Source organism: Schistocerca americana, chromosome 7 (assembly GCF_021461395.2).
Source record: "Schistocerca americana isolate TAMUIC-IGC-003095 chromosome 7, iqSchAmer2.1, whole genome shotgun sequence".
Taxonomy (NCBI): Eukaryota; Metazoa; Arthropoda; class Insecta; order Orthoptera; family Acrididae; genus Schistocerca; species Schistocerca americana.
Window position 1 is genome coordinate 509,889,735 of NC_060125.1, and position 15,443 is coordinate 509,905,177.

Below are 15,443 nucleotides of genomic sequence, written 5' to 3' on the forward strand. Positions count from 1 at the left end.
GCTATCTTCATTGCTGCTACTAATGCTATGTTAATTCGAATTCATGTACTTTTAAATTTTTAGGCGCTCTTGCCTTTATTGATTCTTAGTCATACTGATGTACTCTCCACGATATTACAGATCATTCCTGAAGGCCGTCTCTTACAACGGACCTGACGTTCTTAGTTATTATTGCAACATGCGCAGAGCTTCAGTAGAATACGGTAATAGGGATAATTATAATGATGGTAATGTATGACTGAAAAAGTATATGTTTTGGTTTATAGTCTATAGTCAGTATCTGACACAACCCCTTGGGTTGCCAGAGGATGGTCTGAAGATGGTTCTGTGTACCAAACCGGTTGCAAGCAGGCAAAATATACAAATTGCGACTGTAGACCAAAATGTACACTATTCCTGTACTTCATTGATCGCTGTTCCACCAACAATATGTCGGAAATATGTAATAATGCATGAATTAGTCCTTTGTAATGGGAACAGTGTTGGCAAGGCGATTCAGGAGATTCTGAAATGTAAGAATCTGAGTATCGTGGGTAGAACGATGTGGAACGCTGAGACTGACATCATCCCCGTCATCACTGGTGCCCCGGAACAATCGCACGTAACCAGAATAGCGCTCTACCTAGAAACGGTTCAAATGGCTCTAAGCACTATGGCACTTAACATCTGAGGTCATCACTCCCCTAGACTTAGAACTTCTTAAACCTAACTAACCTAAGGAGATCACACACATCCATGCTCGAGGCAGGATTCGAGCCTGCGACCGTAGCAGCAGCGCGGTTCCGGACGGAAGCGCCTAGAACCGCCCGACCGCAGCGGCCGGCGCTCTGCCTAGAACGACAGACTGTTGTCAATGTAGGGAAATACAACACTTAGTATAATCGGAACGACTCATATCTTGCCGAAAGTACAGTAAATCTCTGAAATCACCAGACCTGCTCCTGAGGAAGCTGAAAGTAACTTTGAGAAGATTTGACGACATCCAACATTGCAATCTCTGTTGTGAAAAATAATAACAAATGCAACAATCATTCCTTAGTGATAATAATTATATTATATACAGTAATTAACACGTAACAATTTAGAAATTTCGGTCTAGTTCACGATTTGATAAGTAACTTTCGCGAGTAATAAGTGTATGGTAGTATCATAAAGGGATATTGCCTGGAGAAGAATCTGGTAGGTCTCGAAAAGTGCAAGAAGTAGTATGGTAAGGTAGACAGATGGAATGGAGGAAAGAACATAGCAATAGGTTACAATAAGGAAAGCAAGGGTAGTGTTGACAATGTGTCAGAAATAAGGGCAGCTGTTGAATGGAAGGAAGAAGAATGAGAAATGCCGAGAAGCATTTTATGCAGATGATAATAGATCAAAATCAAATCACCTGTTAAATGCAAAGTGCTTTTGTATAACACTCGGGTTATTGAATAGTTTGTTACGAAGTTGTACGACTGAAAGATGTAGAAAGATTTCGTGTTATGCGTAGGTGCAGTCTAGATCCTGTGTTGCAGTTATGAAATAATTATAGATATTTTGTATGTGAGGAGAGGCATTGAGGGCATCACTGATTAAAAGACAGATTAAGAAACAGATGAAGAAAACGGATCATGTGGAAATAATGTCGCATGGCATGTCGCATCCACCCTAACTGAATATAGGAAGGACTAATATAATTAAATGAACATTTGCGAGAAACGCATCTTACTCAAGAATTAAACGAATTACTTTTCACTTCTAGATTTTTCCAAAGTCATGCGCAATAGTCGGAGGGATTCGCAGCCACTACACCCGCAAAAAAAAATCAATTAATTTCGTTGGAGGAGCGAAATGGCTGCATAGACTATGCTCCAAAATACCAAGCAAAGTTTCTGTGTACAGAACTGGGAACTGAGGGAGGTATAAGAGGTGCTTTACTCCAGCAGCGTATTAGTTAAACAAGGCCCACACTGTTTCAGAAGTGCGAACAGGAGCATTATCTATCATCTTGGCACGCAGGTCGGTCACAGGGAAGACAATCTCCAGCACTGATTAAAGATGGTGGCCCAGAATATTAACATGATCCCGATCTGTAACCTGTCGAGTCAGAACAACAAGTAGACCAAGACCACGGTGCGACACCGTATATCACAGTGTCATTAAAGCTACGCCACGCTTCACAGTAGGGTGAAGACAGCCACATGATACGCTTCTCCTTGCTTCCTCCAAACGTCAACACGGCAAATGGTTAGGAATAACGTGAACGACGATTCAGATGATATTCTACCATTTTTTGTCCAGTTTGTATGTTCCAGAAACCAAGTTTGTTGCTTCAAGGCACTGCATGATGTAATCTACGATTGTGTAACATCAGGTATGTTTTCGAAGTTTACCACAGACTTTACATGTCGAATAATTTGATACATGAATGCTCTGAAGTGCCTTTTATCATAAGGAAATACTTTTTTTTAATTACTTTATGTGTTGGTTGTTTTTATTTATCTGTCACGACAAAAAATTGCAACCGTTGATCACAATGTTTCATGACTTATATTTTGTCATTGGTTAAATATAATATTGCTGTTCGTTTGAGATTAATTACTGATGAATCTAGATCTGCTGCGTGCTTGAACCAGTAATACATACAATAATCTTCTAACACAGGGAACTCCAGGATGGAATAATGACAATATTATGAAAAGGATGGATTGCTCAAAAAAATGGTTCAAAAGGCTCTGAGCACTATGGGACTTAACATCTATGGTCATCAGTCCCCTAGAACTTAGAACTACTTAAACCTAACTAACCTGAGGACATCACACACATCCATGCCCGAGGCAGGATTCGAACCCGCGACCGTAGCAGTCGCGCGGCTCCGGACTGAGCGCCTAGAACCGCTTGACCACCGCGGCCGGCTGATGGATTGCTGCTCACCACCGGAGATGCTGAGTCGCAGACAGGCATACAAAAAGACTACTTAACAGGTAAGCTTTCGGCTTTCAATGTACCGAGCGAGATGGCGCAGTGGTTAACCCACTGGACTCGCATTCGGGAGGACGACGGTTCAAACGAGCGTCCGACCATCCTGATTTAGGTTTTCCGTGATTTCCCTAAATCGCTTCAGGTAAATTCCGGGATGGTTCCTTTGACAGAGCACGGCCGATCTTCTTCCCTAAACCGATAAGACCGATGACCTCGCTGTTTGGTCTCTTTCCCCCCCTCCCCCCCACCCCCCACCCTCCCCCCCCACCCCCCACCCCCTTTCGGCTCCTGAAATAGACAACGTATACATACACATTCACGGAAACGTAGCATACACACACATGACCACTGTCTCTGGCTTCCAAGGCCAGACCAGCCACTTTTCAGCACACATTGCTGAACATAGGGTTCTGTAGCAGACGTCTCGTATGTGTTCAGATGCTGACCAAACGACATCAGCATTACGAATACCGTGAGCAAGCACCATCGAGAGCCGGCCGGAGTGGCCGTTCGGTTATAGGCGCTACAAAAAAAATGGTTCAAATGGCTCTGAGCACTATGGGACTTAACTGCTGTGGTTATCAGTCCCCTAGAACTTAGAACTACTTAAACCTAACTAACCTAAGGACATCACACACATCAATGCCCGAGGTAGGATTCGAACCTGCGACCGTAGCGGTCGTGCGGTTCCAGACTGTAGCGCCTTTAACCGCTCGGCCACTCCGGCCGGCATAGGCGCTACAGTCTGGAACCGCGTGACCACTACGGTCGCAGGTTCGAATCCTGCCTCGGGCATGGATGTGTGTGATGTCCTTAGGTTAGTTAGGTTTAAGTAGTTCTAAGTTCTAGGGGATTGATGACCACAGTAGTTAAGTCCCATAGTGCTCAGAGCCATTTGAACCACTAGCCACCATCGAGATAAGATGACAGATCAATAGAAACGTGCCACCTGTTGGCATAAATCACGTTTCTTGTTACACTAGTTCGATAGTCGTGTCTAGATACGCCGTCATCCCGGGGATCCTGTGGAAAGACTGCTCGAAACATGCATCGCACCACGGGCACGGGCCCCTGACAGTAGGGGGGGGGGGGGGGGGAGCGGGGAATCCGGGGAATATTCAGGCTTTCGTAGGAGCTGTGGTACTAATCGAACCCACCATGACAACTGCGAAGCACGTGAACCTTCTTGAGGATCACCTGCATCTCTTCTTGCTTGATGTCTTTCCTGGCAGCGATGGCATCTTCCAACAAGGTAAATGGTCACAAGTCCAGAATCGCGCTACAGTGATTTTAGGAACATGGCAGTGAACTCACTTTGATACATTGGCTATCAAATTCGCTGACCTGATCCTGAAGGATCTCATCTAGGAAAATATTTTTGGAAATTTGTGACCAAACTGCGCAGGTCATCAGTCCCTAAGCTTACGCACTATTTTAACTAACTTACGCTTAAAGACAACACACTCACCGATACCTGAGGGAGGACTCGAATCTCCGACGGGGGTTAACCGCGCGAACCATGACAAGTCGCCTCATACCACATGGCTACCCCGCACGGTGAACACACCTAGATCACCGGCTGGCGCTAGCTCCACTTCCGCAAACCACTGACCGATAATTGACAGCAACGGCATCGCGTAGAACCATACCTCCAGAGACCTATCAAGCACCTGATGATCCATGCCACCCAGTATTACCAGTGTACTACGTTCCTGCGGTGCTGTATTGTTGGAAGTATTCACGTGGAGCACAGTGTCGGTGGTCACGCTTTTTGGGTGTAGATATATGCACCAGAACACCTACTTGGAAAATAGCAACAAAATAAACAAGACTTTTTCGATCCTTTTTCTGATTGTATGCCGCCAGCCGCGATTTTCTTTCCTGAGTGCATCTCTTAATTTCTGAATATCACTTGGACCCTACGTCCTGAATCTCTCGTTCTATGTATCAGAGTCTCTGTCTCCCCCTACAGTTCTTGTCCTTTAGGGCTCCCTTTAATTTCACTGAAATTATTTCTCGATGTCTAACACATCTTCTATCAGTATACAATGATGTCTCAGTTCACGGGAAAGCGATATGCACATATATAGATGGCGTTAGTATCGCGTACACAAGGTATAAAATATCAGCGAGTTGGTTGAGCTGTCACTTGTACTCAGGTGACTCATTTGAAAAGGTTTCCAACGTGATTATGACCGCACAAAGGTAATTAACAGACTATGAACGCGAAATGGCACATGGTGAGAGGCGCATGGGACAGGCCGTTTCGGGAATCATATGACATTCAATATTCTTAGGTCCACAGTGTCAGGACTGTGCCGAGCATAACACATTTTAGGCATTATCTCTCACCATGGACAACGCAGAGGCCGACGGTCTTCGCTTAACCACCGAGGGCAGCGGCGTTTGCGTAGTGTTGTCAGTGCCAACGGACAAGCAACTCTGCGTGAAACAACCGCAGAAATCAGTGTGGGACATACGACAGACTTGTTTGTTAGGACAGTCTGAAGAAATTTAGGGTTAACGGGCTATAGCAGTACACGACCGACGTAAATGCCTTTGCTAACAGGACGACATCGCCCTCAGCACCTCAACTGGGCCCGTGACCATATTGGTTGGATCCTAGTCGACTGGAAACCTTGGCCTGGTCAGGTGAGTCCCGATTGCAGACGGTAAGAGCTGATGCTAGAATTCTCTACGAACTCTACGAAGTCATGCATCCAAGTTCTCAATGAGGCACTGTGCAAGTTGGTAGTGGCTCCATACTTGTATGGGCTGTGTTTTCACGTAATAGACTGGGTCCTCTATTCCAGATGAACCGCTCAGTGACTGAAAATCGTTATGTTCGGCTACTTGGAGACCATTTGTAGACATCCATGGATTTCATGTTCCCAAACAACTATGTCATGTAACCTTGCCACAATTGTTCGTGATTGGTTTGAAGAACATCCTGGAGATAGAATGAGTTTTTTACCCTGCAGCCGAAGAGCTTCTGTGAAGTTTGGAAGGTAGGAGACGAGGTACTGATAGAACTGAAGGTGCGACGACGGGTCGTGAGTCGTGCTTGGGTATTTCAGGTGGTAGAGCACTTGCCCGCGAAAGGCAAAGGTCCCGAGGAATCTGCCAGGGAGTTTCATCTTGGAGATTTCGAGACAATGATTTGGCCACCCATCTCCCCACACGAATGGCATCGTACATTTTTGGGACATAATCGATAGGTCAATTCGTGTACATTATCCTGCACAGACAACAGTTTCACAGTTATGGGCGACTATAGAGGCAGCATGGCTCAATATTTCTGCAGGGGACTTCAGCGACTTGTTGAGTCCATGCCACGTCGAGTTCAAATGGTTCTAAGCAGTGTGGGACTTAACATCTGAGGTCATCAGTCCCCTAGACTTAGAACTGCTTAAACCTAACTAACCTAAGGACATCACAGACATCCATGCCCGAAGCAGGATTCGAACCTGCGACCGTAGCAGCAACGTGGTTTCGGACTGAAGCACCTAGAACTGCTCGGCCACAGCGGCCGGACACGTCGAGTTGCTGCCCTACTCTGGACAAAACGAGGTCCGACACGGTAGTGGGATGTATCCCATGACTTTTGTCACCTCATGTAGACCTCTAGGCTTCCAACCACACTAGCAACCTCCGCGGTGCTTACGACGTGCCGATTGTCTCGCGACTGGAGGTCCGCCGCCGCGCCCCGTGACGTAGGCTGACGCGCGCGGGGGACCGACGGGCAGGGCAGCCCAGTCTGGTGTGGCGCGCAGCGAGACAAATGAGGCGCGGCCCGGGCCGGCCGGCCAATTAGTCGTCGTGATTTATTGCCGGCCTTCCGATCCATCTGCGCGGTCGCCGGCAATTAGCCGCGGCTGCAGCGCGCGTTATGAGGGCCCGCCTGTCTCGCGACACCACAGCCGAGCTTCCCCAGCTGCCCTCCCGGAGACACCGCCTTAGTTTCGTGAAAAGTATCTACTAGCCACGGGAGATACATTGCTCACTGTTAAAACTGCAACACCATAGCGTCTGAAGTTCCTAGGTACATGTATGTGTACTTCAAGTTTTCACTTTATAAAATTAATATAACATTTTTAATAACTCAAAACCTGTATGACTCGTTCGTGTAAGTTATGTAGTTTCAGTTTCTGCTGCTAGACCGCACCACATTCCCGTTTCAGTGCCACTTAAAATGTTTTGAAGATATGAGTCAGAAGAACCACTGCCCACGGCACTAACTGTGAATGTGATCCGAAATAATATGTTTTTCTGCTAATTGGATTTACTGTAATTAGTGCTTTTAATACGCGAAAAGAGTCATATATTTCACTGATATATGTTTTTGACTATAGTTTATTTCCAAATTTGAAGTATACATGCGTTTACTTCGGCTTACGTCCTCAAAGCTTTTTCTTTATTTCCTACACAGTGTAAATAGTAGCTTTCTTTGAGCGATGAAAACGCCACAACTGCATAATATTTTGGCAAACTGCAACTTGAATGTTAGGATACAGATTGTAATAACGTCAACAGTAAATTTATGTTATTTTTTTCAGTTATCAGTGATGAATGAATACTTCGCATGCTGAATGAGAGTGATTTCAGTCTGTTATCCTTCTGTGTTAGAAATGAGCCACAAGGTACCTGTAAGTGACTGTCAAATGGACAAAAAATTATAAGTCAAACTCCAGAATGAAAAACAAAATCGCCAGTTAAATTGTTTAACCATTTTATTGATTTGGCCACTGTTAATTGTTAGAATATCTACAAAAGATCTTGTGGAAAACAAGGAGTACCAAGATGCAACAAATTGTCTACAATAAATTTTACATAGAATTTGCTTAATGAGCTGATAGTCTTCTAATGTAAAAACTTCCTCATGGCTCTCGTGAGAACTACCTGTGCATGAACGGGAGATTTCTGAGGGTTCTTCATTACATGCCCAAAAGAAGAAATGTGGTACCTAGCTAAGAAATCTAAGTCGATATGACGAAGTTGACCACCTTTCCCAATACATAGAGACAAAAAATACCTCTCAGTGTCGTGCTGTGAAGGGTGGATGAACTTATATACACATATGAAAATGCGGTTCTTCAGTTCTTGTTACTGGAGCACCATGGACCGTAACCATGGTGACCACCGTCACTGCTTCCCTTGACCGGGCAGCTGACATTAGTGCAAACAATGGCACCAATGACAACAGTAGATATTGCCTTGGCACCTCATTTACTTTTCACTCAACTCCCAGATCTGGTATGTGCAGACACGGAGGAGAACTGTCGTCATATTGCAATCACCGCTGTAATAGGTGCACATCACCTAGTGTCAGGTACACGGTGCCAATGGCTACATTACACGATCAGTTCTCGTTCGCATAGCCAGTAATATGGATAGCAGGTGCTATTTTTCGCCGGCTGGGGTGGCCGAGCGGTTCTAGGCGCTACAGTCTGGAACTGCGCGACCGCTACGGTCGCAGGTTCGAATCCTGCCTCGGGCATGCATGTGTGTGATGTTCTTAGGTCAGTTAGGTTTAACTAGTTCTAAGTTCTAGGGGACTGATGACTTCAGAAGTTAAGTCCCATAGTGCTCAGAGCCATTTGAACCATTTTTTGCTATTTTTCTCACATGCTAAGGTCGATGGCTGAACATGGTATGGGGTGATAATGCCTACAAAACACCACCACTTCTGGTTTGCATAGCCAGTAATTTGGACTGCAGCTGGCATGTTAAGGCCAATGGATGTGCATGGTATGGGATGTAACTGGGTATACAACACAATCACTTCAGGTTTGCACAGCCAGTTATTTGAACAGCAGTTGTTACTTTTCTGAGAAATTAGGGCTGATGGCTGTGCATGGTATGGGGTGGCATTGGCTACACAACTTGGGCACATGTCGTTCACACAGCTAGTAATTTGGGTGGCAGCTGCTATTTTCCTGGTCTGTTAAGGGTGATGGCTATGATAGACAAAGTCTCTGTGACAGTATCTTTGGAGGACCTAACTCAGGACTGAATACTGCCTGTGCTGTCTTGGCCCGCCTCAGTACAGACACTGTTCGAGTTTTGTCGTGGCCAGCACGTTCGTCAGACCTCCCACCCTGTGAAACACCTGCCGAGGGACCGGCGCACCACTACTCCCAAGCCACTAGCGTTGATGAACTGTCACACCGAGATGAAGCAGCATTAAATTACCTGTATCTGTCACCCAAGCCTAGCGAGTACTAAATTTTCGCTCTCTGTCAGTTTAACTCAGTTTCCATTCTATTACACTGTCTACTTACAATAAATAAAATTTCGATTTTTTTCCATTTTCCGTCATTCCTTAGTTGCTTCAAAATTTATGGAGGCATGTTTCGCCTTTGAAGCTAAATGAAAGCCTAATTGTGTTTTACCATGAGCGTTTTGCTTCTTTTATGTATGAAACATATTCAGTGGATTGTAATGCATGTTTGTTTTTATGTATATAATAGCTGCACTATGTAGTAGTTACAAGTATGTTACTGTGTTATCTTTTCTCATGGCATCCTCCTGTTTTTCAAGTTAGAAACAACTTTTGCACAAGTTTCGATGAGATTAAATTATCGTTTGCTGTTATTTACGATTTACAATGTTGTTAGCCCATGTGTGGCGTCCTGGAGATGTGTTTACTGGGTCTCTATGCATCAGATGATCGATTTTCGGCGTCCACCGACGTTCATTACAACACTTCACGTGCACTTTTCGCTGTGTATTGAACGTGTGTGTGTATACAGTGTGTAATGTTGCCAGCTGTCCACGTGCTTTTATCTTTCTGCTTTTGTTTGAATTGTGAGTGAGTGAGTGAGTGTGTGTGTGTGTGTGTGTGTTTTGTTATGTGTGAATGTGTTATTCTTTGTATGAGTACTATTTGATTAGTGTGTGTGTGTGTTTTTCAGAGAGATAAAGGGGAGGTGGGGGGGGGGGGGTAGAGAGGGGGCATTAATTAATTATTTATTCTGATATTGTTTTGCATTTCTGTTTTTTATTGTTTTTGTGGGTAACATAATCAGTGAGTTATCAGTGATTTATTCCTTGAATTGGTTTGGTCATCAATTATTTTGTTCTTTGTATATGAAAGTTCTTTGGTTCTTTGTACATGGAAGTTTTCCTATAACGTCAGAAGTCTCTTGTTGTGATTTTTCTCTCTAATAATTTTGATGTCCTATTCCACATTGGCTGGTTCATGTCCATGTTTTATCAGATTTTCAGCAAAGGTAGAATGGGTATTTTCATTAAAACAATAACAAACAGCAATGTAAAACAAAACAAGAATAAATAATTAATTAATCCCGCCTCCCCCATCTCTCTCTCCCTCTCTGTCTGTCTCTCTCTCTCTCACACATACACACACACAAATACACACTCAAAAAAAGAAAGGAAAACATCCACACACAAGAAATAACATATTCACACATTACAGAACGCACACACAAAAGAAATGAACATACACCAAACATACATACACATCACAAACGAATGTTCAAATGTGTGTGAATTCCTATTGGGCCAAACTGCTTTCGCCATCGGTCCCTAGACTTAACACACTACTTATACTAGCTTAAACTAACTTATGATTAGAACCATACACACACCCATGTCCGAGGGAGGACTCCAACCTCCAGCGGGAGGGGCCACAAACGAAAGACGAAAGATAAACACACAGCGACAGTTTTCGGCCCTGGACATTATAAACGCTCACACGTTCAACACACAGTGAAAAATATTGCAATAAATGTGGATGAAAAAACGCCGAAAATCGGTTATCTGGAGTATGGAGACGCCACGCATAGACTAGCAACATTGCAAATTTAAAACAGCAACAAACGCTAGTTTGGCCTCACGAAAATTTTAATGCAAAAGTTGTGTCTGACCTGAAAAAAAAAGTATAACATGAGACAACGTAACATAGTAACATGCTTTTTACTACTACATTATGTATTTATCAGATATATTACAAGCCACTGAAGTTGCTTCATAAATAAAAGAAGCTAAACTTGTTCAATAAAAAGTATACTGCCTTTCGTATAGTTGCTAAGACGGAACATATTTCTATGAAGTAAAATTTTGTTATTTAGTACCTTGTAACCTCCCAACAGAAAAATTCCGTAACCTCCCAACTGGAAAAATATAGTTATAGCATTCATTCACATTCGGCATAACATAGTTAAAAATACCTCCCAACAGTAAAAAGAATATAAGTATATAATTCACATTCAGCGTAACCTTCCAACAGATACACTTCAAAACCTGCCGACAGTAAAATTTCGTAGCCTACCAATAATACAATGTGACTAACTTCTCAATAAAATTGTCGCTCACATTTAACCTTTCAATAATGACTGTGAATTTAAACTGGCGAATTTTGGACGTCAGCAGAGCTGCGTCATGGCCCTGAAAGATCATTCTGAATAAATTGAAAATTCTTACCTCAATAAGATCGCCGGATAACTCGTATATATCTGCTCCTATAAGAAAATTTTTCTGGCACAGTCCTGTGCAATGCTGGCCGATAGATTTGCCATGTATAAAAGGAAACAAGTGATTTTTCTTTACAATAATCGGGATGACCATGGATTGGATAAATTAGTAAGTTCTTTAAATTGAGATGAATGATTATCAAAAGTTAATTTTTTATAAGAAAGATTATTATTAAGAGATTTTTTAAAAACATTTACATGGGGCTTGACATAACAATAGTACATATGCGCGAGGCTGCTTTTACCTTGTGTTATATCGCTCAGGCTCCGTCATCGCTCCCCACGACCGGCCCAGCCAACTCGATACACCAGACTGCTAGCAACTACTTACTACTACTACTACTACTACTACTACTACACAGTTCCTACTGCAGTCAACACTGCTCTCTGGTCTGAGATTCTCTTATACCTTACATATCGCAGGCAGCGCGTGAGCAATCCATCGAAATTACATCTGCTCGAGTGCGCTAGCAACACATTCCTTAATCATGGACCTCTTACAACCTTTCCTTATGGTACTATCAATGGCCAGCAGTATATATAGGCAGGTGCACATAATTTCGCTGTTAGTGTAAAGGACCATCAAAAAATTTCCGTTCGAAGGCCACACTAACCCCTTGTCTACATGTCTGTTCGGCGCATATATGACCACATTGTAGTCGTGCTGGGTTGTATATACGGCGCAGCAACGCCCTCAGACGAAAACTTTTTGATCGCTCCTTATAGCTTTAGGAATGATTGAACAGATTCAAAAGAAAGTTGCTTTAGGCCTACTGAAATCTAAGCCATTGGCAATAATAATAGCTACATCAAACACCTCAACAAATTTGATCTTTTTCGAGAGGAGGACCAGTTTATACAACGAGCGTAAATTTCATACTTTTCATTGATTTCCTTATTCATAACAAATCAAGGTTCACACTACAGACGTAAGCCCCAATCCGTTCGTTTTCGCAGACTCACTTTTTTAAAAAAGGTAAAGAATCTCTGTCTATAACGTAATCAACCATAAACATTATAACTAGTCGGGCATCAAGAGGGATACAGTACGTTTGTGGGGCGAAGATGGCTGCTTTTAGGTAACTGGGGAACAACCAGTATGAATGAGAAATCGTGCTTTGAAAGAGAGATGGAACTGCATCCGACATCTGACTGTTTTGACGGCATCTCAAGTCTTGCGGCACCAACAAACCTACGTCACCTGTAATCTTCCACTGAAGAGACTGTCTGATTGGTAATCCCTTGCTGTTAGAGACGAAGGATACTCCACATAGTGAGTTCACAAGCATCAGCCGATCGATGCCTTGGTAACCCCACTGTGGTCGACAAACAGGACACTAATAAGACGGGGATTTCTGTCATTACAAATTAACCAGTGTTCGTTGTATTGCAGGTTCTACGTTAGCGCCTACATCTACATTCCGCAAGCCACCTCATAGTGAGTGACGTAGGGCTCTTGTACCAATATATGTTCCTCTTTTTCTATTCCATTCCTGGTTTGTACCTCCATTTGAGCTCCCACTACTTCCTCGTCGTGGTCATTTCGAGAGCTGTGGGAAGAGGTAATTTTTTGCCTGACGTCGGAATGTGCGCTCTGCGAATTTTAGCAGCAAACTTCTCAATGGTGCACAGCGCCTCTCTTGTAGCGCGTGTCATTGAAATTTGTATGATCATCTCCGTAACGCTCTCGCGCTTAGTAAACGAAACGCTCTACTTTTCATTGGATTGTCTCTACGCCTTCTATAAATCCTAACTGGTAAGGGTCCTCAAGTGATTAACAATACACACCAATCGGACAACAGAATGCCTAACTAATTTAATTTGATTTCGCTTTAGATCGCTCCAGAATGTTACTGCTAGACATTTTACGGTTGGTACTGTTTCCACTAATTCGTCGCTAAAAATGTCTTCGAACAGTAATGGGCCTATCCGACTATTTGCGCGATATACTTTAAATTTATTCAAATTTAAAAGTTGGTGTGGAAGTGTCATTGGTAGTCGCTCATTACTTCTTGAAATTTCACAACTTTCAAAGAGAATAATCTCTCAAGACATTTGTCTTGTTTTACGACTTTGTACGCTTTCATATTGTATTTTATACGTTCAAGAGCCGAAGAAATTGGTACATGTGCCTAATACCGTATGGGGCTCCTGCGAGCACGCAGAAGTGCCGCATCACGACATGGCATGGACTAGGCTAATGTCTCAAGTAGTGCTGGAGGCAACTGACACCTTACATACTACAGGACGGTCCATAAATCCGCAAGACTACAAGGGGGTGGAGATCTCTTCTGAACAGTACTTTGCAAGGCATCCCAGATATGCTCAATAATGTTCATGTCTCGGGAATTTGGTGCCCAGCGGAAGTGTCTAAACTCAGAAGAGTGTTCCTGGAGCGACTCTGTAGAAATTCTGAAAGTGTGGGGTGTCACATTGTCCTGATGGAATTGCCCAAGTCCGTCGGAATGCACAAAGAACATGAATGGATTCAGGTGATCAGACAGGATGCTTACGTTCGTGTCACCTGTCAGAGTCGTAGCTAGACGTATCAGGTGTCTAATATCACTCAACTGCACACTTCCCACACCAGTACAGAGCCTCCACCAGCTTGAACAATCCCCTGCTGAAATGCAGGGTCGATAGATTCATGAGGTTGTCTCCATACCCGTACACGTCCAACCGCTCGACAGAATTTGAAACGAGACTCGTCCGACCAGGCAACGTGTTTCCAGTCATCAACAGCCACTTCTGTCAGGTAGAACAATTCTCTTCAGTTGTCGTTGGTCCCGTCTTGGAGGATCTTTTTTTGGTCGCAGCGATGTCGGAGATTTAATGTTGTAATGTTGTTGCTTTAATTGTATTCTGCAAGCGGTGCTGCTATTCAAGACATTAAAGTGGGTTAAAAGCTGTGAGCTGTCTGGGGAAGTTAACCTTTCATTACTGCGCAACTGTTTCACCAGGTATCCTGCCTAGCATACCAAATCCCCAACCAGAGTAACATTAATTATAATCTTTTAATCGTCATACGACAACCGGTGATATACGTATATAAAAAAGAGAATTTAAATAAAAAGAAATAAATCAGTTTATATTTGGAAATTTATTTTAACATTGATCATTGAAATTTCAGCAAATTAAGCTTGATTCATAACTGAACTGGTGCCTTATTTAGGATTGTGAAAATGTGAGTTTGTAATCTTACAGGACACATCAAATATGGAGCCAAGATTAGGAGACTGCATACAACACTGCATTCATAAAATAACACACGAAGAACGTTGAAACATATCCAAGAGGAAATTAACCACAACCAACCGATTCAATTCTCGCCCAAAGAAGTTACGTTCATAGCGCAATCCTGTCCGTCATGTAATTACCACACACTGGTATACTAAATTCATACTAACTCTCTGTGAAATCTTCCCGAAAAGAATAGCTGAGGGCTACTTTGGTGATTACACCACATGCTTCATGTGGTCAACTTGGTTTACACAAAGAGTGTAACTCCACAATAATTTTGATGATTAAAATAAATTAGATCAAAAAACAATTTACAAAAGAAAAACCTCGACCTCGTTACTATCGTCTTACTATTAACTTGATGGATCAAACAATTGTATAAGCACGTGGTACTGGTCTCACAAAGTACACCCCACGTGGGCTGAACATAAAGAAAAGTTGCTATATTGAAAAATATTGTCAACACGAGACGTTATAATCTCACGCACATTCGCATTTAAGATTGATGACCTTAGTTAGAGTTACTGATCAACACGTGGTTCTACTTTACTCACAAAGTAGTGACAAAGCAACTACTGGAAGATATTCTGAACTTCACACTCGAAATACACTGCATTGCAATTTAAGATAACATTAGATATTTTAGAGGTAAACCTGAAATAAAGGTGATTAAATTTTCAGTTAGGCTGAACTTAAGAAATCCATTGTCCTACGGACTTAGCACACACGCGCTTAGCCGGAGATCTTACC